Source organism: Microtus ochrogaster, linkage group LG1 (assembly GCF_000317375.1).
Source record: "Microtus ochrogaster isolate Prairie Vole_2 linkage group LG1, MicOch1.0, whole genome shotgun sequence".
Taxonomy (NCBI): Eukaryota; Metazoa; Chordata; class Mammalia; order Rodentia; family Cricetidae; genus Microtus; species Microtus ochrogaster.
Genome location: NC_022027.1, coordinates 48,247,043 through 48,271,308, shown reverse-complemented (window position 1 = coordinate 48,271,308; position 24,266 = coordinate 48,247,043). Strand labels below are relative to the sequence as shown.

At 37.2% G+C, this 24,266-nt stretch overlaps 1 protein-coding gene across 1 annotated transcript in view; it reads left to right on the top strand.

The window, feature by feature from the left end:
• The window catches only part of Antxr2 (ANTXR cell adhesion molecule 2), a 177,292-nt gene that overhangs the window by 99,244 nt on the left and 53,782 nt on the right, over window positions 1–24,266 (top strand). The window lies entirely within an intron of this gene.

Sequence of the window (24,266 nt, the reverse complement as noted above, 5' to 3'; positions counted from 1 at the left end):
AGGCAGAGGCAGAGGCAGAGGCAGAGGCAGAGGCAGAGGCAGAGGCAGAGGCAGAGGCAGAGGCAGAGGCAGAGGCAGAGGCAGAGGCGTCTCTGTAAGGTCAAGGCCAGCCTGGTCTACAAGAACTAGTTCCAGGACAGCTAGGGCTGTTACACAAAGAAACCCTGTCTTAAAAACAAAAACAAAAATGAAAGCAAAAACAAAAACAAAATCAAAAAAATCACCCCAAAGCAAAAGAAGAACAAATGACAACAAAAGACCATATAATGGTTTCTTGGGTTTTCTTAATATTGCTGTTCTGACTTGAGTCTTTATTATTTTTGAAGTTATAATTACATCATTCTCCCTTTCCATTCTTTCCTCCAAACCCTCCCATGAACCCTCTTTTGCTCTTTGTTCAAATGTATGCCCTCTTCTTTAACTGCTATTACACATACATACATACATACACACACACACACACACACACACACACAGAGAGAGAGAGAGAGAGAGAGAGAGAGAGAGAGAGAGAGAGAGAGAGGTTTGTAAATATTACTTTATCACTTGCATTTATGTTTTCAGGGCTGGCCATTTGGTATTGGATAACCAATTGGTTTGCTCTTCCTGGGGAAGACTTTCCCCTGTTCTTAGTATTCCTTAGTTGTGTGCAGTTCTTTGTCTGGGTTTGAGTCCTCACAAGCTTTCGCTATGAGCTCTCACATTGCTTTTGTTCTTCTCCTTGTTCAGATTGTGTGTAAGCAGTCAGGCTGACGATGCTTAATGGGTGTAACGTCACTGACCTTTCCAGGAGAAATAACCTCACAGCAAACGTCATGGTCCCCTGGCTCTTACAATCCATCTGTCCCCTCTTCTGCGATGATCCCTGAGCATCGGTGCAAGAGTTGTGCTGTAGATTTATCAGTTGGGCTTGGGCCCCATAACTTGGCTGTTTGGTTGGCTGTAATTTTCTGCAATGGTCTCTGTCTGTTGCCCAGAGAAGTTTCCTTGATGAGAGGAGAAGACTACATTTATTTGTGGGTTTAAGGACTTAAGGACGAATATTTAGAATGTGTTTAGGGGTTACACTGGCGATGTGGAGTTTGTAGGTTCTTCTCCAAGATTTATGATTTCACTACCTTGGGTAGATGGTAGATTTCCAGTACTAGGCAAGGTTTTTTTTTTTTTTTCTTGTTGGGCAGGTCCAACTAGAGAGCTGTTTGTTAACACCAATATGTGCATGCCAGTATTGCACCCCTAGGGTTGTCATGTCATGTTGGTCGTTGCTGAAGCTCATAGGCATCATAGGTGGGTAGGACTGCTGGTTGCTTCCATATTTGGAAACCTGTTTGGTGCCTTCTGGTGCCATGGAAACTAGTCATTAGGGAGGAAACTTTCAGGTTAGATCCAGCTTGGGTCCCATCGGCCCTAAATGGAAGCACATGGTGTCTTCAGCAATAGGGAGCACCTTCCATATCTGGGGTAACCAAGGGCAGTAGTAACAACCTGTAATGTTTTGGGTCTCTTTTGGTCAAATATGAACAGAAATTCAAAAGAAGGTTTTTTTTATGTCAAATGTTTTATTTTAAAATAATAGTCTGTGGTTATTGAGAGAGGAGAAAGGTCAGCCCAGATTGGAAATACATATAGACATTAATACAGGTAGGTGAATAGATAGATAGATGATAGACAAAGAGACAGATAGATAAATAGATATGATTTCTTATGACTTTTCTGCCCTTACTGCTCTTTTAGCCCTCCTCTCTCCTTCTGTAATGATCTCTCTCCCTCTCCCTAACTAAACCCCTCTGTTTCTCCCACTTCCCTGTCAGCTCACTGTTCTCCTCTCTATTGCTCACTCCACATCCATCCATGTGACTGCTGAGACAGAGAAATCAGGGCTGTTCTGCTGTGGTGCTGCACCGTACACAGCACACACAGAGGCCAGGGTGTACGGTGCTGCTTAAACACGATACAAATGTGTTGTCTCTGCACACACGCTCAGGAAAACGTTGGCACTGTGGCACTCAGTGCTACTCACAGTTAGGCATAGATGGCCCTTTAGAACCTGTCCACTGCATATCTGAGGGGGTACTTTTATTCCAAGTGGGGTTTTTGAGAAGAAAACGTATAGGTTTACAAGGAAAGATGAGAAGTATTTTTTTTCAAGGCAAGTAGATGACTTTTATCCAGCTAATGTTAAAAAGGCCATTTTAATTAATTGTCTCAAGAAGCTTTTCTACACTGCTGTTATTGCCCCTAAGAGGCCCTTGTCACCTACTTTTCTACTTTTCTACCCTGGGTCTTTCCATTTGCTCTCTAGCATTCTTTAGGAACAGGGACAAAGCAAGGTTCTTAAATAAATTTAGCCCTATTAATCCTTTGCTTGTATTAAAATTTACAGACAATAAATGTATAGCTGCATTTTCCTATACAATGAATATTTGGTGAGAATTTCAAACCAAGAGAAGAGCAGAGTGACCAGGAGAGGAAGCAAGAGAAGGCAATAGTGTGTACTAAGTGGGCTTTGCCATTTATCCTTGGTTTGCAATAATTTCAAATGTGTATTCAAGTGGTGTTAAATAAGCTTACACGAGTTTCTTTGTTTTTTCATTTTGTTTAATCTTTATTCACTTTATGATCTACTGGAAAGCAATGGAAGAATTTAATGAACAAGATAGATATTGAATTTTTCTTCTTTTGGAGTTAATCTTTAGTGCCTAAGGCAGATGAATGATAAATATTCAAAATAAGTAAGAAATGTTGTTGCATGAATAAGGATTCTAGTGAAGGTGGCTGAGGGAGTCCTACTTTAGCACATCCATAAGCAAACAGTGACATTTTAGGTAGTAAGTACCATGAAGAAAGCAAAATAAGTAAAATAATAGGGAATGAACATCTCAGAACATTTAGAGATATTCAGGTCCATATCTGAATAAGTCCAGGGAATGGCATGAATCATATTATTTGTATTTAATGTTCTTTCCTGGTTAGCACACAGTGGCTTGTGGCATGAGCTACTATAGAAGCTGAGGCAGGAAGATTGTGAATTTGAATCCAGTAAGGCCTTTGCTCAAAACATGTCTGTGTGTTTTGTTTGTGAGCTTCGTTATTTCTAAGGGTATATCACTTATCTAGATCAGTGCATTTGTGGCCAACACGTGAAACGGGCTCGTTTACTCCAGGCTTCCTAGTGTTGCACTGGGAGCAAACAGCGAGCCCTCACTGCTGCAACGTTAACCTTGCCAATCACAGACTTCCTGTAAGTGCACTGTAGTTTCTTGGAACCTTGTCTGGCTTGGCGTTGGCATCCTTTTGCTAGATTACATTTATGCATTAGTGCCATCTGTGCCTGCTGCACCTTCTGTGAGTTAGCCCTGTCCAAATGACTGGCATTTATCTGGAAACAGAGGGGAGAAAGAGAGCGAAAGACAGAGACAGAGACAGAGACAGAGAGATTTTTACTCACTGTTGGCACAAGTAGAATTTCGTAAGGGAGACATAAAGCCATTTCTCTTGACTTACTGACTTTTGGAAAATTACATGTAATAATTATTTATTTTTAGCCTCTGAAATGCAAAAGAAGTTACAACCCAGTGTCTAAATAAAGAAATACAACAAAGCACGCATTTGCTAGGTTTTCAAGTTGGGAAAAATTTTGTGCAATTTGAATACGAGGGTGCTTCTCATGTGATAGTGAATATACATAATATGGGGTTTGGTGTGGCTGAGCAGATATGGTAGATACTTGAACTGAGTTCTATTTTGATCAATGTGTTGAAGTGTAGACTTAATTTTACAATTTTATTTAGGAAATGATAGCTCTATATTCGACATATAAATCAGATTGCTGAATTATTCCATAGACTCTCTCCAAGATGTTATTATTTTAAGCCATATGGTATTGCCACAGTTCTCATACCTCCAACACACCCTAAGCTGTGAGTGGAGATAGATGAATCGTTTTCTCATCAGTAAAAATAGATGTCGAAAAGTTTCAGCTCACTTACGCTGCCTATTTTTAAATTATACCTATTTTCAGATGCTCGATCATCTGGTTTCCATTCCTGGGGCAGATTAGACGTGGTGAACTAGACCAGGGTCATGGGGCCTTCTAGCGATAGATACAACACAGTGGGGAGAAGTGGCAGCCTCCAGGAAGACGAAGGAAAGAGCAGACAGACAGGGACTCAGAGAAGCATGGCAGTGCAGGGTTGTTCATCGGGAGAAGCAGCTCCCCAGGACACTCCTGAACTGTGGACAAAGTAACAATCAGTGCTGGCAATTACAGCCTCCGTATGCATGAGGATTTATGCACGCAGCTCAGTTTAGGAAGAAGGAAGTATGAATACATTCTTGAAAAGATTCAACCCAAGATGGGAAGCACAAAAGGCTCAAGAGTCTAATAAGTATAACTGTTCTGTATGCTGCCTGGTACTCTTTAGGCTCAGAGAAAAGTTCAGACCGAGTCTCACTATGTAGCTCCGCCTGGCCTAGAACTCACATGGAGACCAGGCTAGACTCAAAGATGTGTCAATTCTCCCGCAGCTGTCTCTTAGAATGCTGAGATTTTTAGGAATGTACCACACCACTGCCTGCCCTCAAATTGTACTTTAAAATAATGTTGGAAACTAGTAATTCTGCTTTATTGTTTTCTGGATACTCAGTTGTTGATTTGCAAAAGTCTTGAGAAACACAGCGTTATTCCTGTGTTTTGGTGTGAAGGAGGAGAGGCCACAGAATTGCTTAAAGATCTTGGGTCTATCTTGGGGGTAGGGAACTGGAGTGCGGTGGGGTAGAGGGCGGGAGTCGTTGGTTGCAGCTCCATCTAGGAGGTGGGGGTGGGAGTCAGCAGCTACAGATACATCCTTCATAGCTGAGCACAGCAGTACTCTTTCGCTATCAAGTGCCGGAGTCTTAACTGATGTTTTTTCCTGATGGCCTAGTCTATGAGCACAGTTGTGTTCATCTTCATTTGCCAGATGGCTGGCAATGACAAAACCCTCCCAGCTCCTAGGATGGGTAGAAAACCAGTCCACCACCCCCTCACTCAACTGTTAGGGTAATTGCTCTGGTTTGAATTACTGATTTTCCAGATATTATGCAGAGTTAATAGTTTTCCAACTCCGTTAAGCATCCTATTGAGACTGAAGTCAGTAATATTTCTACCGTCTTATTCTTAGTTAACTTTTGAAATGGTGCATATTTTCTTGAATCTGTGCCTTCTAAGAAGTACATATTAAGCAGTACCTTTTATATACATCATCAGTTTTGTTACAGTAAAATGAATCAACCGCATTATAAATGAAACAACCATGGTAGTTTCTATAAATAATCATGTGATAATAATTTGTAATGGAAGGCTATCAAATCTTTCAACAGTTTTGGGGGCTTAATTTCAATAAAGTTTTATTGGTTATTTTTAAAGCCAAAGTTGCATTATCTATGAGAAAATTAATTCTTTTCACTCAAACTTTTTATTATATTCCTAATTTGTTACGTATTTTTGCTTTTACATTTTATTCTTTGACAATTTCATATATATGTTTATTCTGCATTGCGCTGTTGCACCCCTCTCCTGCTGAATCTTTTCTTCAATTGTATGCTCTAAGTTCACCTCCTCACTGAATTTTATAATCACGTTGCAGTTACTTAAAAGTCATATACATACTAAAATATTATTTTTAATTATGTATGACATAAAGGTTATTGTGTTAATGATTTTAAATGTACAGTTCAGTATTATCAAATTGTTTCACAACCATCACTTTTATCCATCCCCATAATTTTTATCAGCAACCCAAACTGAAGTTTTATACATCCTGAATGGTCCTTCCCCTCCTCCCTAACTCCCAGTAGCCACTCTGGATCATCTGTCCCTATGTGTGTGGTAGCTTTAGATTCTACCCACATGTGCAATCATGCGGTATCACTCTTCTGTGACTGCTGTTTTGGCTGACATAGTTCTTTCCCAGTGCAGTAATGTTGTAGCATGTAATGCTATAATTTTATTTCCTTTTTTAAAGTTAAATTTTTAATTTTTAAAATTTCATGCATACATGCTATATTTATATCATTTCTCTCTCTCCCGTGTCTAATCCTAGTGAGTTTCTCCCCACTCTTTTAAATTATTGACATTTTTACTATTATTGTTATAAACACACACATAGTGTTGCTTATATGTCTATGTGTTCAGTGTTGTTTGCTTGGGTTTGGACAAAATTTCAGGAGGCGAATCTCTGGAGCAGACTTAATGCCTTTCTCTCAGCAGCCATTGACTACCTGAAGCTCTTCATCTTGTGGTAGGGGAAGTGTTAGATTTCTTCTATTCACGTTGGCATCTCACCTGGTGTCAATATGTGGGTCTTTCTGAGGGAACCATACTGTTGGGATTTCATGGGGACAGCATCCCTGTCATGTCTAGAAGGCACTGGCAGCAGACATCTTGGTCGTCTGTCTCTTTATATCTTCACGCCCCCCATCATCCATGCTATTATCTGAGCCTTAGGTATAGGAGCTATTTGCATTAGAGATATAATTTGGGGCTGAGCACCCTGTAGTCAGTTGGTTGAATTTTTGACTAGTTATGACTATCTGTAATTGTCTCCATCTGTTGAAAAAAAAACTTTGATGACAAGAAGTGAGAGCTACATTCATCTCTGAAAATAAAAGATAAATATTTAGAATGTACTCACAACAGTGCCTTTTCCCACTCAGGCATTTGGATTGGCACAGGAATACAAATGCAAAGATGTTATGTTGGGTGAGACATGGTAACTTCAAAACAGACTTTCTATATAAGAAATGTAATCGGACTTCTTAGCTCATTAAAAAAATCTATAGACTTGTTATGTGCATCTGTCTCATTTGATAAAAGTGATGCACTTTTGCAATGAAATATGTACTTTAGCATGCAAGTCTTTGCAGAGCATTATAAAGTCTCCTTTCCCCTTTCAGCTTAAAGTCAAAACTAATCATTTACTTCAATACGGCAATTTATCCTCTCCCCAACTCTTTAGGTCATGTGACCTTCTACATGCGTAGTTGACATGTAGGCTGTGAGATGGCAGTATTAGAACCAAGACCTCTTGAGATCGAGTTAGTCACATTAGTAATATAATATAGTAAATTGTTTTGTATAGAAATAGTTGGGATTGCTCTATTTTGGTAAAATGGAAATTCTTGTGAACTCATTAACCAAGTCCCCTTAAAAATGTCACATAACATGAGCCTTGCATGGGTTTTCCATTCTTCAGATATTGTAGGCAGATCATCATCTATAAGTGTTTGTTGCTTTTTCTGTCTTGTATAGCAATCAGCATTGATCCTGTAATCTTGACTGTTGTCTGCAGCCATTGTTTTAGACATTAATTTTTAACTTCTCACAAGGTTAAAAAAATTAAAGAGCAATGACAGAAACGCACTCCTTTGGAATTTCTCTTTTCTGGAGAACTGCTGAAGGATTCTGAACTATATATCAGACTTTGGCTCCTTGGGACTCTCCTGTTCATAGACACCACCTGATGCAACAGCCCGGTGGACATAGTTACCCTGATGTCAGCTACTGTATTTACTCAATGGATGTATTTTTAATACTGATCAATGGAAACTGATCCTAGTCATTCACAAAATGGTCTGATGTAATCTTTTTCAGTGTGAGAATGAATCTCATGCCCCCGGAAAGTAGTTGTTAGCGTTAGAAATTTTGAATTCCTAGAAGGTAGTATGATTATAGAAAAACATCATGCTCCCATTGGTGTTTAGTCTTATTGATATGCATAATTTGAGATTACTATAAAAGTAATAGATTTGCATGGTGTTATCTTTTTGACCAATATTTGTGCCTTGAATTCAGATTTGCTTTTTCTTATTTCCATATGCTCTGTTTTAAACATATGTTAAGATGTTATTTAAAACTAGACGTACCAAAAAGAAAAAACCCACATAAAATATGTTTTCTTCATTATCAGAGGCATCATTTGGAATGGGAGAATGTAAGTTATGTCTGTGAAACAGGTTTTAATAGCATCAGATAGAATGAACATCTGGCTGCCATTCCACCAGGTGCATTGATGCTGTCAGAAGAGCCTATATGAAAATGCAAATACAATTGTCCATTCTTGGAGTGTGCCAACACCGTAATGTTACTGAGGTTTTCCTTATTACAAAGATTAGTGTTGATGTTGTTGGAACAATAAGATTTAAAAATTAAACAGATATACCACATTTCAATCTAAATGTTTGCTGATGCTATTGAATTTCCTTAGGGGTGCTATTTGAATAAAACTACAACTACATCATTTCACGCAGACTTTCTGTTGTGCTAAGCTGTTGTGGTTGGATTGGTACAGGCATTACTGTGGCATTGTAATTGTACATGGCAATTAGGGCTTCTTGTTTATGTGTTTCAGTCACCAAAGGAAAATGTTGAAGGGACAAGTTCTCTCTCTCTCTCTCTCTCTCTCTCTCTCTCTCTCTCTCTCTCTCTCTCTCTCTCTTTCTTTACATTTGTGTGTCTCTTGAGGTCATAGGTAAGTCTTGGTGTGTCCTTCCTCAGGAAAGATGAACCATAAAATGAGACAGGGTGTTGTATGAAGGCTTTTCGTTTGTTTCTAGCTGCTCAGACCCAAAATAATCACTCAGAAACTATATTATTTAAATCACTGCTTGGCCAATAGCTTAAGCATATTTCTAACCCACTCTTACATCTTAATTTAACCGATTTTTATTAATCTGTGTATCGCCACATGGCTATGGCTTACTAACAAAATTTCACCATGTCTGTCTCTGGCAGTGGCTACATGGCTTCTCCTGACCCTGCCTTCTTTCTCCCAGCATTCAGTTTAGTTTTTTCCACCTACCTATATTCTGCCGTACACAGGCCTAAGACAGTTTCTATATTAACCAATGGTATGTACAGCATATAGAGGGGAATCCCATGTCACCTCCCCTTTTCTGTTTAAATAAAAAGGAAGGTTTTAATTTTAACACAAAAAAATTACATGTAACAAAACAGGTATCAAACAAGAATTACAGTTACAATATTTATATCTACTTTATCTTTTATCACAACTAAGGACAATTATAATTATCACTATATATTATTCAACTCCATTAAGACCCCAGAAGGACATAATATTACCTAAGTAAACAAGAAGTGCATTGGAAACAACTTCCTAAACTCTAGAATTGGCAGAGACATCTTGCTACCTGGACAGTCACCCAAAAAGTTCGTCTGTACCAGTGGACCATCCATCCATCTTTAGCCAATAGTCCCATAGTATCTGGCAGACTATTCCATGAAGCAGGAAATTTCAAAGACAGTTCTACCTATATTGGCAGTTTTTCAGTCACCTTCTACTGTGTCCTCAGAATCAGAATGTCTGGCAATCTCAATCTCTTTCACGAAGCAGGAACTCAGAAGGACTGTCTCACCTTCTTTAGGCAGCTTCAGCAGTCATTTCTCTGTGAGTCCTGCATGTCCAGTTCATACAGCACAGCATTGAGCAGTCCAGGCAAGAGCATTTCCTTACCCAAATGGCTAACCAACACCATAAGGAGCCTCTTTGGTACCCATCATCCACTTGAAATAACTTGGTGCTGCCAGGAGAAGATGTGTATCACTGTTATGAAAAGTCCGAAGTTCTTAAAACATTTTAAATGCCATATTCTGAATATCTCTGAAACATCTGAAGAATACCTATCTAATTGAAATATACCTCTATACATCTAGAAAACCTAACATGACTATAAGCTTGACTATTATAGATAACTCTCTATTAACCTATATTTCATAATTATACATTACATTTTATAATGAGTTGCACAAACACAATACCTTAATCAAGAACAAAATATACATATAACAAGATTGATCTTAAATCTGTATCAATAAACCAAGATCCATACCAATGCAAATCTTTACAGCATATCCCCTTTAAATGTAAACAAACATTTATAAACAATATTTGCAAATATTGGCATAGTTCTCTCCAAACTGCTTCCTGATTTTTGTTGGGCAAATTAATTTTTAGGGGTGTTCATGGCTACCTTTCAGGGGCTTTTGGTCCATCAAACCACATTAGTCTGAAAGAAATCCACAGGTTCTCATCTTCTGCAGAAACAAAAGAAGAACCTCTCTTCCAAAGTAACATATCCTTAGACCCAAATTTTGAAATAAAGAAAACTTTATATTGGTTTATCTTAGCAGCCCCCAAAATCAAATATCTCTCTGCAGTCAAAAAATTCAAAGAAAACACAATATACATAATCCAGAGTCTCTATGTACATTCCATTTTTATATGGCTTAATTTTCTTTGCTCCTTTTAATCTATGACTGTCTGTAGTCTGTCTCTTTAAAAACTTTGTTTTTTTAAGAAATATTTATTTCTTTTTCCAACTCTCATGCTCTTTTTCTTCTCTTTCCCAAGCCTATTTACATTTATCCAACATTGTGACACATTTAGAGGTGTTTTTCGTCTGAATTTGTCTTTGAGTATCTGTAATCCTTTTCTGACCAGACATGCTCTTTAAAAGCTAAGTGACATTACTATGACTAAGGCTGCTTTGCCCTTTGTATCCACCCAGTCCAACATGGTAGAAGTCCTTTTACTGCCTCTGAGACTGTCAGGTGGGAGTCATCCTTACCACCTCAACTCTGATAACCAGTTGGCCCCTGGTGCCACCAAGTAACTTGCAGCACGCTGCCCATAAACCCCATTTAAATGTTATGCCTCCTGAAATAGCCAGAGTTCGCTCTGGCAGCACAGCCTAGAAAGCTGCTGTTTCAAAACCGCACAGCTTCTTATTATTTTAAGAATATTTTTATACTCTTTAAAAATTAGTACTTGAATGTTTTTATTTATTGGAAAATGCTGTCAACTTTGAGAGCTTTTTAAAAATATTTGTTTTGAAAAAATCTATAAGGTACTTTATATTCCCATTTTTCATATTTAATGACCTGAATCTGAAATGCCCTTTCTGAGTCACAGCTTGGTCACTGGGATTTCCCCAACATATACATACACCATGGGTTATGCTACCTGTGTGTAAAGAAATTATATGATCTTTTTCAAATACTGACAAGAAATAACTCAAACCTAGAAGGAAATAAATGCTCATGTTAATACCAATTTAACATTCTACTTCCTGCTATGAACATGTGGTGGAGTTTTTCAGAAGGATCTCTTCCCACTTGTTCAAACATGTTGCAGTTTGATTTAAGACTTGCTATGTAATGGGAATGTCCTTCCTATTGTCTCTGTCTGTTGGTGGCTTTCAGTATGAAACAGACCCAACTTTCACCATCTGCTGTCTGTTCAGGACCAACATCAAGGTCAGCCCCTCCATGATGCCTGCTGTTGCCCAGTTTAGAACACTGCCAGCCTGCAATCTAACCATGTCTCTATTATGCCAGTTGTTGTGTTAGGCACTGGAAACAGGGCATCTAGGCCATTTGAGTATTAATGTAACAAAAGAAAGCAGAAAGACTCTTGCCGATTGTATGGTGGTTCCTTCTGATTAATTCCAAGTCAGTTAGTGGGCAGTAACATGTAGTTTTGTATACATTATTTTCGGCAAGTCAACCACGGCATTTTATTTTACATCTCACTAATCACTGTGTTGTTAGACTGAAAATTTCAATTTGCATACAAATAAAATCAGTTCTATGTCTTGGAGAATATTGGCTATATAGTTTACATTTGGCATTGCCAATGGGGTCCTTCCTTCCTTTTTTCCTCCCTTCCTCCCTTTCTCCCTCCCTTCTTTTCTTCCTTCCCTTCTTGGGAGAATCAATATAATGCTAAACCCACTGCAATAGCATCTAAAATCTAATTATGTTTTTTGTTCATTTATAGTCATAGAATATAATAAGATAGTTAATTACAGCATTACTAAAATACCATGCTTACTTAGAATATCAGAATGTATTTCTCTACCCTAACCTTATATCTCTATCCTTGTCTGTGCTGTTATCTATCTATCTATCTATCTATCTATCTATCTATCTATCTATCTATCCATCCACCTGCTGTGTACCCACATACCCCATGATATGTCATCAATTTTACCAAATATTTAGTTTTCAGATAGACTTGAAACCTCAGGATCTGACTTTGTAACATATAATTGCATTGAAATATCACACCATGATTTACATGTATTCTTATGTAAAAGCTTGAAAGGTTGAGCATTTACACTTCTCATTTTGTTGAAACTAACTGTATCTCCAGATATGTCTACTATTTCTGTAATCATCTTAAAACTTGCTCTTTATAATTTGTAAAAACTAAGTAGGTTAATGATAACTATGTTAATTAAAGGTTAATATTAATGCACATTTAATTTTTTCCAAACTATGAAAATGAAATCCCCTTTAAATGCCATTGCATACTCACTGATCAGTGAAATGACATCTGGGCTACAGTGTCTGTCATCTTTCTTTGCAACAAAAGGCTAATCTTAAAAATTTATTTGGACCTGGGTCTGTATATTCAAGCAGCATAGTCTTCACATGTTATTAGCTTTAAGTTGGTGTATGCAAAGGATTTAAAGCATTGTTTGGAGCTCTTTTCTTCATGAACTGTACTTAGCAACAAATGTACTCATATTTCTGATGCTCTAAGAGTTTAGAAGTCATAAATATAATGAGAAAATTTTTAATTCAAATTATCGTGTTATATAAAGACAATCATTTTTGGCATATAAGTCTGTATACACTCAAAATGAAATCCCAGTTTGGGGAATTTGGAGGTCTTATTATTAAACATAGAAAGAAACTACAGTTATTTAAACTTGTTTTTCTCAAGTGTGCTGAAAATATTAAAAGAATACACTTGTGTCTTTTTAGTTGAATTATCTTACATATTCTATTAGACTATATTTATACACAATATATATATTGTGGTGTTTATTGTGATGGACTGAAAACAAACAGAATCATAATAACTAATTTATTTTTTGATTTTTTTTGAGACAGGATTTCTCTTTTTTTTGAGACAGTCCTGGCTGTCCTGGAACTGACCCTGTAGACCAGGGTGGCCGTGAACTCACAGAGATCCACATGCCTCTGCCTTATGAGTGCTGAGATTATAGGCATGTGCCATCACCACCTGGCTTGACACTAAGCTTTTAACTAAAGCTTTAGGAAGATTTTTTCAAAAAAAATGATAAACAGAGAAATAGATGTTTTAGCAACTCAGGGTACTCATAACCTCATTGATGACCTGGGAACTCTGTGCACCTATCTTGGGTGGCTCACAGCCTGTTCTTCCAGCTTGAGGAGATCTAATTTTAGTCTCTGGAGGTACATCCACTTATGTAAACACACCAACCACAGAGATGTGCACATAATTAAAAATTAAAGTCCTTAACATTATTTGTCTTTCACAAAGTAATCCACAACTGTTCTTTAGACCAAAGTTTTAAAATTATGTACATGTCTATAGCATTATTTAGTTGTCGCTATGCATGAAGCATCTTTTCAAACAGTCAAAGGAAAATTTCGGGGTTTGTTTTTATTTGGAATATCCTGCTAAATAATCAGTGTCAATCCCAAATTAGGTGGACATTTAGATTTGTTATTGATAAAAGAAAAGAGCTGATTATTGTTGGAAGAACTATTCTTGTAGGAAAACCAGCAGTCATGAAGACTCTGGGATGAAGTTTCCCAGCTGTATCTATGGGAAAACAGAACAAACAATAACAAAGGAAGAGCAGACTGAATAATGAATGCAGCAGGTTATGAGGCCAGTGTAGACAGAAGATTTTGTTCTGCCTGGTCCTGCAGCCATTCAGTCCTAACAAAAACCCAGAGGCTTATATTAATTATAAACTGGTTGGCCTGTTAGCTCGGGCTTATTACTATTAAGCTCTTGTAACTTAAATTAACCCACAATTCTTGCCTATGCTTATCCATGTGGTTTGGTACCTTTTCTCAGTGCAGCGTTCTTATCTCTCTTCCTTTATGTCTGACTGATGACTCACTCTCTGTCTTTCTTCTACCCAGAATTCTCTTAGTCTAGTTGTTCCACCTATACTTCCTGCCTGGCTACTGGCCAATTATGGTTTTATTAAACCAATATGAGTGAAAAATCTTTACCATGTACAAAAGCATTATCTTACAGCAGGCCAAAGTGGAGAAGCCCTGCCAGGCAGGAAGCAGAGGCACTTCAATAGTGAGAAACCCTGCAGCACTATTACAGATATTCTGGCCAAAAGCAAAGCAACTTCACACAAAATCAAACATCAGCCTCCCTTTTCTTTAAATGCAAATTGAAATAAGATGTTAAGTAACTAACATTTAAAAAGCTCAACCAAGGAAGCATGTCTACAGACCATATCAGACTAAAACACCCAAATTCCAACCACAGTCTATTAAAGTCTACTTCTACTCACCTGTTACAAATTTCATTGACCTCAAATTGTCTTAATTTTACTTCATTTACTATAAATATGGAAATTATAGTTAATTTTTTAAAAAATTAATAGTTATAATGTTCTATTGTCAGGTGTCCCCCATTGCTTCTGAGAAGAAGTCAGCTCTTATCATTATGGCATTTTTCGTGTTTCAGGGGATGAGGGGAAGGAAACACGCAGAGAACATGCTCTTAGGATGTATTCTTGTGTGTTGAAAGCTTTTTGTATATTTCTTGCTTTTCTATGCATTGATTCTGCTTGGGATTTAATGATTTTCTTTAATTTTTAAGCTTTGATTTTGGTAGGTCCTAAGCAATGATTTCCCATTCAGTTCGTGTTTATTCCACGTGGAGCAGTGATTTCTCGGAGGATGAGAGTCACATGACTCAGAGATCTTGCGTTCTTATTTTACTTTGCTCTTCAATGTGAAAAACTGAAATTTCAAAATCATTAAGTCTTTTACTATGTCTGGTTTACATGAACACCAGTCAAATATTCTCATTTTTATACATGCAGTTTGCTTAAAACTTATTTTTCATTTGAAAAAACTAAATATGCATGCTATTTATTGTTATTTAAAATATCTTTACCGTAGCTATTGTTTGTTAGACTCTATTATAAGTATTGGCTGTGTTTTCTGTTGATTAAGGGAAACGTTTTCCTAATTCTTTCGAACTATCATTGTTTATGGGTTTATATTGGACATTGTGCGTGTGTGTGTGTGTGTGTGTGTGTGTGTGTGTGTGTGTGTTTATAGCTATCTTAAATTTAGATTTATGCATTTGTATATGCAGAGAGAAGAAAGAGGCAGGCATTTGGACCCTGACTTACACATTCTTTACCCCTAGCATAATACATGGAATAAACCACTTTCTCTGTCAGATTGTTGATAGGTGTCTTCTTTCAGCTGCATTTGTTGCAGACTTTGTTGTAGTTCACTGCTGGTATCAGCAATGAACCACAGGGCAGGGTTTTCAGGAAAGTATCAAGAATTTTTGCTAGTAGGTTCCCTTCCTCTTCCCTCTGAATTAGAGCCTACCTGTAAAAAGTTTGGGTTGCAGGGGATGTCTCTTTATAATAGCTACATCCTTCCATTTCCCACAATGAACTTTTTATATTTTTAAAGGTCTGTCTCCATATGTGCCCATGCCTGCAGCCTTATACTGCACAGGACCAGCTTCCTTAGAAGCATGTGTGCTTAGGAAGGAATTTTTCAGTCCTTCTCATAGTTTGTGTGGTTATATCACAGTGGCTGGAGAGGGGACCGGGTCCAATAGTGCCATGGCTCTTATTCTCTTGCCTTGTCCCAAACTCCCAGTGGGTTTTCTTTTTCCAGGATTCCTCTGTTAAGGGTAGAAGGAGCAAGTTCCTAAGGCAGCCTTCAGTTGATCAATTCCTTGCTCTAATAAAGCATTTTGGCACATGGTAGTGTCTTTCCCACATCGTATTTCTTGCCATACATTAAGCTTTTAATAATTTCAAGGTTGTAATTGGTGATATGTATATTCAAGGTTGTATATGCAGATGTTTCTTATTATTAACTCTACCCCCAACATAAAATATTTAAATGTTTGCATTTTGTTTCACATAATACAAAAAGTGTATCTGCATTTCTTGCTAAATACTTACTTTTTAGGCAATTATTACTTTTCTTTTTTTAAGACCATAATCATATATTAATTCTAATATATTTTCCTTTTTATAACATAAAAGCTAATGCCAGCAATATAAATTAAAGGAATATATTTTAATAAACCCTGGCCATCTTTCTATGATGACCTTCTTTAGAATACCATTCTTTAGAATTATATTACTTTTCCTTTGTCTATATATTAGTAGTTTATCATTTTCCCCCAATGATAAACATTAGAATTGCTTTATCATTTTTGTTCCCATTTTTTGTTTTGCATTACTTTTCTGTTTTCTCTGGTTGTCTGTCTCTGCTGCATATGAAAATGTATGTTTGTGTGTGTACCAGTGCACAGGCATGGAGACTGGATGGTGACCTCGGGTGTCTTCTTCAGTCACTGTCCACCTTAGTTTCAGAGACAGGGTCCCTTCCTGAGCCATATCTCAGCATTTGAATAGACTAACTGAATGGTGAGCTCCATGTATCCCCATGTCTCTCTTTCCTGATACCTCTGCACCATCTCCAGGGTTTTAGGGTACACTCCCACACCCAGGTTTTATACATGGGTCTTGGGGAGCCTAACTCAAGTTTTCATGCTTGTGTGGCAAGCACTTTACAAACTGGGCAGTCTCTCTGTCTCTGTTTTTTTTTTTTGTATTTTATTGTTTTAAAGATGTCTAGTTTTTAATATTACCTAAGATATAATCTGAATTATAATTAAAATTAGGGAAAGGAAAATTATTGCTATACTACTTATGATAAAACAAATAAAATAAATATTAAGCAAAGAATAAAATGTAAAGAAATCTGTTTTGACTATCTATGTATGCATGCATATAGTGTGTCACTTGGGTATCTACTTCCCATTATAATTCATTATGAAGCATACCAAGGGCTTTGCCAAAAATGATTTCCAGAAAACTGTCAAAATTATATCTATATCTACCCTCTCTCTCTCCCCCCCCCTCTCACACACACACACAGAACACACACACACTGTCTCTCTCTCTCACACACACACAATTTTGTATTACAATTATTAACTTAGAAGGATAATTTTATCCATTAACCATGGCTTAGACAATTAATTTGTTGCCAGCAATATGCTCAAATTTCAAAACCCTCAATACACAAAATATTTGCATTTTATTATTTATATTTATTATGCATATTATTTCTATTTATAGAGTTACAAAAATTTCAGGTATCATTACAAAACTGAAGGGATAATTTCTAAAGGTAAATTGTAGGCAAACTCAGCAATTTCTTTAGTAGTATCTAATTATAGTCTATGTTATATAGGGCATTTATAGGCTGATCTTCAGTTAGAAAACAATGTGTAGAATTGTTTTTAATCTTAAAAATCTTTCAGTTTTTGGTAAAATCAATTCTAGTTCAGATTTTTTCTTTAAATGCAGAATGGGTATATACCTTTCTTGTGTTTTGTACAACCAGTTACTACAGGAAATTGACATTCCAAAAGTCTCTTGTGTTCTTTGATCTTACTAGTAATAGTGACTTCCTGGACTTCTCAACTAATTTCTATGTCCATGTGTCTGTGTTTTGGGGGGTTTTGTACCATTTAAAATTCGAAATGGTGTTTACTATTTCACTGTGCATGGAGGTTTAGGGAGGTCTTTTTAGAAGTGAAGATAAAAATAAATCATCTCTCCGTGTTGGAAAAGTCTCAGCTGAAGTGCAGTTGTTTGCGTTGGCTTGCCAATGGATGTTTATGAGGTGAGCATAATCCTGTAACAGTTACGGCGATGAAATACATCCTGTGCCGAGAGCTAGTAAAGGACCGTGCACGCACTGATGCTAGTGGAATTTTAATGCTTCAGAGATGGGAAACACGGTGTCTGCTCTGGTTATTGCTGCTGTTACTGACCACAATAAAAATGGGGTGAAATCAGGTGCTAAATACTGCGACAAAACCGTATCCGCACACGTCACCCACAGCAAACATGCAAGTTTCTACTGCTGTTTTGTTTTCCTCTGTTGGTTTAGTTTACTGTACAATAGCCATGTTTCTGATATTTTTCTGTTGGGCGTCTTGCTTCCCTTATTTTTTTGTGAATCCCAAGAAAAGGGCATTGCTAATAATGATGTCAGAGAACGTATCAATAAGATACATTGCCACAGAGGAGGTTTTTGTTATTGTCTGAACTGTCACTGGAGTCCAGTTAAAGCTGCCGGAGCTGACTTTGAATTAGCCTTGTTCCCCCTTGTTACCGTTAGTATTTTGTTCATGGTACCTTCTTGCTTGGTATATTCTGTTTCTTCTTATGGTGAAAATCTGTAATAGGATTAAAACTTCACGTGAAGCTCCATTTTAAAGGGCAAGTTGGGAATGTTAATAGATTTCCAAAATTATTTTTGAGACAGTGAATCATACACCCTACACTGGCCTAGAACTCATGTATCTGAGGTTGACCTTGAATTCCTAATCTTTTTACTTCTACCTCCAGGTTGTGGGATTGCAAGTTACACCACTGGCCAGTTTGGGTTGATTCATATTGAGCAAACTGTTTTCTAGAATTCAAAAAATTAGTCAATATTCAGTCTTCAGACTCAGAGGATTGATTTTCATAGAATGTTATGTAAAGAATAGCAAGGCTTCAGCATTTCACATGTCTAAACTTCAAGTTCAGGTTATCTGTTTCTTCAGATTCAGTTCAACCTTTAGCATCTATGTAGTATTATCTGCATAGGACTTTTGTTGGAGGATTGTGAAGGTTAAGGGGAATATGAACATTATACCTATGATTAGAAAAAGTAGGAATTAAGAAATTTGTGTTAATTTATGCTTGCTTACCCCTGCACTACTTCTAAAGAAGTGGTGAGAGAAAGCACGCACTGAACCTTCAGAAGAATAAAAACAGAGTAGTGGCCAAGATGAAGGCTCAGTTATATCAGAAGAGGCACTGTATTGACTCACTCTTTGCTTTAAATGCCCTGCCCAGGATGACCTCCTGATGCTCAAGGCAGAAAGAGAAAAAGACTAAGTACATAGCCGTGCTTTGTGTAGCAAAAGGGAAGCAGGCGAGCTTAACCTAAGCTTTTTCTGGCTCCCAGTGAACTGATCCTTTACTACAGTATCATAAACATAATTATCCAAAACCCAGTCTTCTCTTTATAGACCCAATGGTTATACAAACTCTTTATATTGTGAAAAATTATAGGAATAATGTTATAATGTTGGCGATCTACAAAGACATTTATAAGAGCTATAAAAAGGCATATGAATAGTTCACTTACCACTTAACATAAGGTTGGGTTAAATTTCTGTATTAGTAGTCATCAAGCTAAAGTTTTAGTACAGAGAAAACTCTTACACAGTATGTACTTACAGTATTCAAGGTAGCGCACCCCAGAGCTCCTTGGGTGGGATTGGCTTTGATATCTTCACATACACCACTCTAACCCTGGTAGCTCTGGAGGCACCTGTAGAACCCACAGTAGCTCATGAACCACAGAAATAGCTGGCGAATACTTCACATGGGGCCTCCTCCTCAAAGAGAGTTTTGGTAGCTGTGTATAAATTAAGGATGTTCAGACTATTTTTCCATGCACCAAAAGCATGGATATTTATTGTTATTAACTGAACAGAGAAACATGTGTCCTAGCTAGCAATGTGGCTAGAAAGTCTGACAAATGAAAGGCGCATATTCTTCTTGCTTTGGTTAAAGGTAATGAATCACTGGATAAATTTATTTATAAGCATAAATGTAATGCTATGCTTGGCGTTACCATGTACTTACACACATATGAACAAGCATATTTTAAAATTTAGCCAATTATAAGCTTGCCAGATGCCTGAAACAGTCTTTTTTAAATTAAGACTCCTGAAATTTAGTACCACAAAACTAAAGGAAGAGTCTAGATTGTAGGACTTCCAGTGGTAACTCTAGACTACATATTTACAGCAAATGCCAAGTGGAGATTCGAAGATCTGCTAGTCAGTCTGCTGATTCCAGAAACTCAAACCCCTGAGCAGACTGACCTGTAGTTCAGACAGGTTCACCTGGAAGCTGAATGTCAGGTGCAGCCTGAGCGAGTGAATGGGTCCACCAAATGTGGGCAATATCTGACTGACATTTAATGGTGGTTCCCAAAAGTGAAGCATCAATAGATGTTTGAACTGACTTTTAGTAACACATAAATAAAGAACATTGTAAAAAACATTTCATTATAAAGGAACTTATTTTTGGTCATTGCATTTATTCTTTGAAAATTAATGTTTATTTAAAAGCGATTTCATATACAAGTGTACAGAAAATGTGTAAATGAAACATAAGATGCCATGGACTGGTAATCTGCTAATATTTGACTTTCCAGACACTTATTTGCACAGTTATGATCATGTGTATTTAACAATTTGGCATTCTCTGTTTACTACCATTTTCCTTCATCTTTTAAAGATTTCTATTTTATTGACCACATGGTATTGAGTTATTATTCTCTAAATTGTTGAACAGAAATATAAATTGATATCATGGTTTTTCTATTACAAAAAACCATGGTGAAAATTTTAAGTCCCAACATTAGATTGGAGTAAAAAAACCTGTTTTGCATAGTTGCTTACCATATAGATTTTACTAATTTATACTTCTGTTTAAATGGCTCTGAGTTCTTTCCTTGGCACAGAAACTCAGTAATTAGGTAATATGTTCAATATAAGGTTGCATAAAGCACTGTGCTTTAAAAGGAAGGCAGTTTTAGTTCTTTAAAGTTTTAGCTTTTATTAGATAAATAATGATGACCTCAAAGATTGTATAAAGTGATGCCAGTTATCAATATAGAAGCACCTTTCTTACATGCTAGAAATTATTTAGTTTAGGTTGGTTGGGAGTGATCTTGTTTTAAAATTAAGTTTCCTAATTGAATTAAGTATATTGAGAAATATCAACAACTTAATATTTGAATTATCCCAATGAATTTATAAGGCAATGTACTTTAAAATACCTGTTGATAGCCTAAAGTCAGTAGTAAATCCATGTTTGTTCTAAGTATAGTTTCTTTAAATATTTAGCAAATTTTACTTCTAATAATTTCCTATGCAGAATGAATAAATTGAAGCATACTTATACTGAATTCAAAAAGATTTATATTCCCAAAGCAAAAGAAAGAAATGTATTTATAATTCATTTCCAAAAATAATGAAGTTTTATAACATTAATTTAATTTTATTGACAAATATTGTTACTCAGGCATGGTTCAGTCACTTGTGGAGCATAAAATTCAAGTTAGTTCTATTAATGCCTAAATATGCAATATAGGTAATGCCCAATGCATCAGAACACTGTATTCTGATTTCATGTATGGGTAGAGCATAAGCCTAAATGTAGAAAAATAATTAGACAAATATTGAGTGAAAAATTCAGAAAACTGAGAAAATTAAATTTTGTGTTTATATTAACACGTTGATTCATGATATATTGTATGTATTATTTTCTAAAACTTATACCTGACTTCACATGTTAAACACAAACTAATAAAATTAGTAATTGTAGAAATATCATTGCTTACAAATTATTAAGAAGACACAAACTTTAATGAACCATTGCCTTTTAGTAGAAGCTAATAGAAACTGCTGCTCTTTTCCATCTTTATGATTTTCTGTTTCCAAGAATGTCTGAAATTTCTAACTTTGTTGAGCAGCTATGTTTGAAAAGAAAATGAACAAAGATCAATCTTCTTCCACAATATATTTTTCCATGCCTCAAATATTCCAAACAAGCTCTCACATTAGGGGCAGCTCTAACACGATGGGCTTTTAAGAGCAGATGCAATAACAAATGGAAAGTCTTAATTGTACGATTATTCTGGGTTAAACTAGGAGAGAGTGGGCTAGCCTTTGGCCAGCAGAAGACTCTGTACATATCACATGATAGGTCAACAGCATCAGACCAAGGGAGAGAAGGAGAGTCTGAAACAATAGTTGGAAATTTTATTTTCAAATAATTATTGGATGATGACTAGTCTATGAATAAATATGTCCGCACAATCTTCATGAAAGCGTTTAGAAACTGGATTGCCAAATGCTCTTTGAAAATACATAATTCAAAAATATTGTATCAGTTTTGGAGGAAGCAGTGTCTACGGTGTGAGAAATGGGCCAGCAACATTGGGCACGACCTAAAACAAGACTGTGAGCTACAAAAGCCATTCATAAATACAGCACAAACAAGGCAACTATATCCAGTCTCGTGTTTCCTGAACCTCATATTTTGTGACTTATTAAATGTAGTCTTCATGTATACATTTTAGAGTCAACAAATGACACAAGAAAATCCTTCCATTTTATTTCATCATAGAAACATACACATGCAGCAATGTCTTTGAGTGAGTTCTTCAACAGCGATGACACACTTCAGACAGCACTGAGAAAGTTGTAGTTCTATGGTGGGTTTCTTTTTTCTGCGTAGGTTTTTACCATACCATCAAATAAGTGAACTTTCTGTAGAAAAAGAAAAGTAAAATAAACCCTGAGCCATACTGTGTTGAGCCAAGGCAGATGATATGGCTTTGTGACTGGTGAGAACATTGTTCTGCACTTGGGTCGCATGGACTGCTTCATGGTACTGAAACTAGATGTTCCTTGGCTTTTAAACAACTGTTCGGTATTTCACTATGGATCTCCTTCTGTCCTCAGGGCCGGTGCATAAACTTCTCCCGAGTTCCACATCAATAAAATGAGAGCCCTAAGAATGAAAAGAGAAGAAAGCGTCCCGTCTCCATGATGCTGATTTCCCATCGAGTGGACAGTCAGTCCAGCGCATCTCAGAAGTTCTTGGGACAACAGCTCAGTTCCTCTGTCAGGAAATGTTTTCTCTGCCTTCTGCTTTCTGTGCGCCAAACATTTTCAAACACTTCCTCTGCCATCTACATGAGAGGTGATGAAACTCGGCGATAACTCATGATTCATGACACTGAAAATACCGAGGGATGTTAATTTGCATGCCCCGGTTTATGCAAAGCTCATTTGAATGTGTGAAGGACAAAGCAGAACACAGCGATGATGTAAAGATGAGACCAGAGCAAAGACTGAAAATCCACCAGCCACGCAGCGGCTTCGTAATGGCGGCTGGTGCTTTTGACATAGATGCAAGGCGCGAGTGCGCGCTTTGTTTGGCAAGATCTTTAGCTACTGGCAGAACTTGAAATTTCCTACCAGGCTAACCAGATAATGGAGTCCACTGCCTTGTAGCTATGTCAGATAGCAAAAGCCTTCTAAGTCCTCTATTATTTTGTGCCTTACGGGAAATTTCTGACTAGAAAATCTTGTCACTGTTACACTGAAAGTGCACACGCATGACAAAACGTAGTTGAGAAGCCTCAAGGTACTGGATGCAAGCAGGATTTTGCCCTTTCGTTTTCCAAGACACCTTTCTTTCATTATGCACTTGGGACAAGGGAATTAATAGAGCGTTAATTCAACAGGAAGACCGCCTCCAACCAAAGATCGGGAGGGCAGCATGAGGACTCGTGATTTGAGACCTTGTCCCTAGACTGGTAGCGTCCCCTTGCTCAGTGTTTAGGATTTAGCAGTGCATAAAGCATTAATATCTGTAAACACACCTAAGTGTTTGTTTGGCTTTTAATTTAAGGAAGCAGTAACCACCAAGCTTCCGCTCAGGGTTTTTTTCTTCCTTCAAGTCTCCAAGGGCTCTTCAGCGTCACAAGCCAGCAACTCTCTTTGCATGAAAATTTCAAAGTTTAATTAATATAATTAAAGGCAACAGCAAGCAGCAGCGTGTGAAGACTTTGCTCATCTTTTTTATGCCTTTTGACATTGAATGACCTATCACTGTCTGCATGTGACTTGGACATTGAGAAGCACCGCACCTTGGTTGCGATTCAGCCCAGGAAAAAACAAAAAAAAACCTTCTTCTTTTCTTCAGTTGATAGATTAAAGTCAGGAGGGGCGCCATCGGAAAGCATCGACAATCTACGTACTGTAAATTTTTAGAACTATCATCATCGTGTCACATCAACGATGCCAAATTATGTTAGCGTGAGCAGAAACACGGTGGGGGAGGAAGGCAGCCGCAGCTGAAGGAAATAGCTCAGATGATCTAGTCACTTTCGATACTGTACTTCAGAGACGAAATGGATATTCGACTGGAAGCCTGACAAAGCGCGCCTGCTTTGATGTGAACTGGTATAGACAATGACCAGTGGCCGGGTCAGTGGGATGTCTCTCTGCGAGCACAAAGGCTTATCAAATGACACTAAA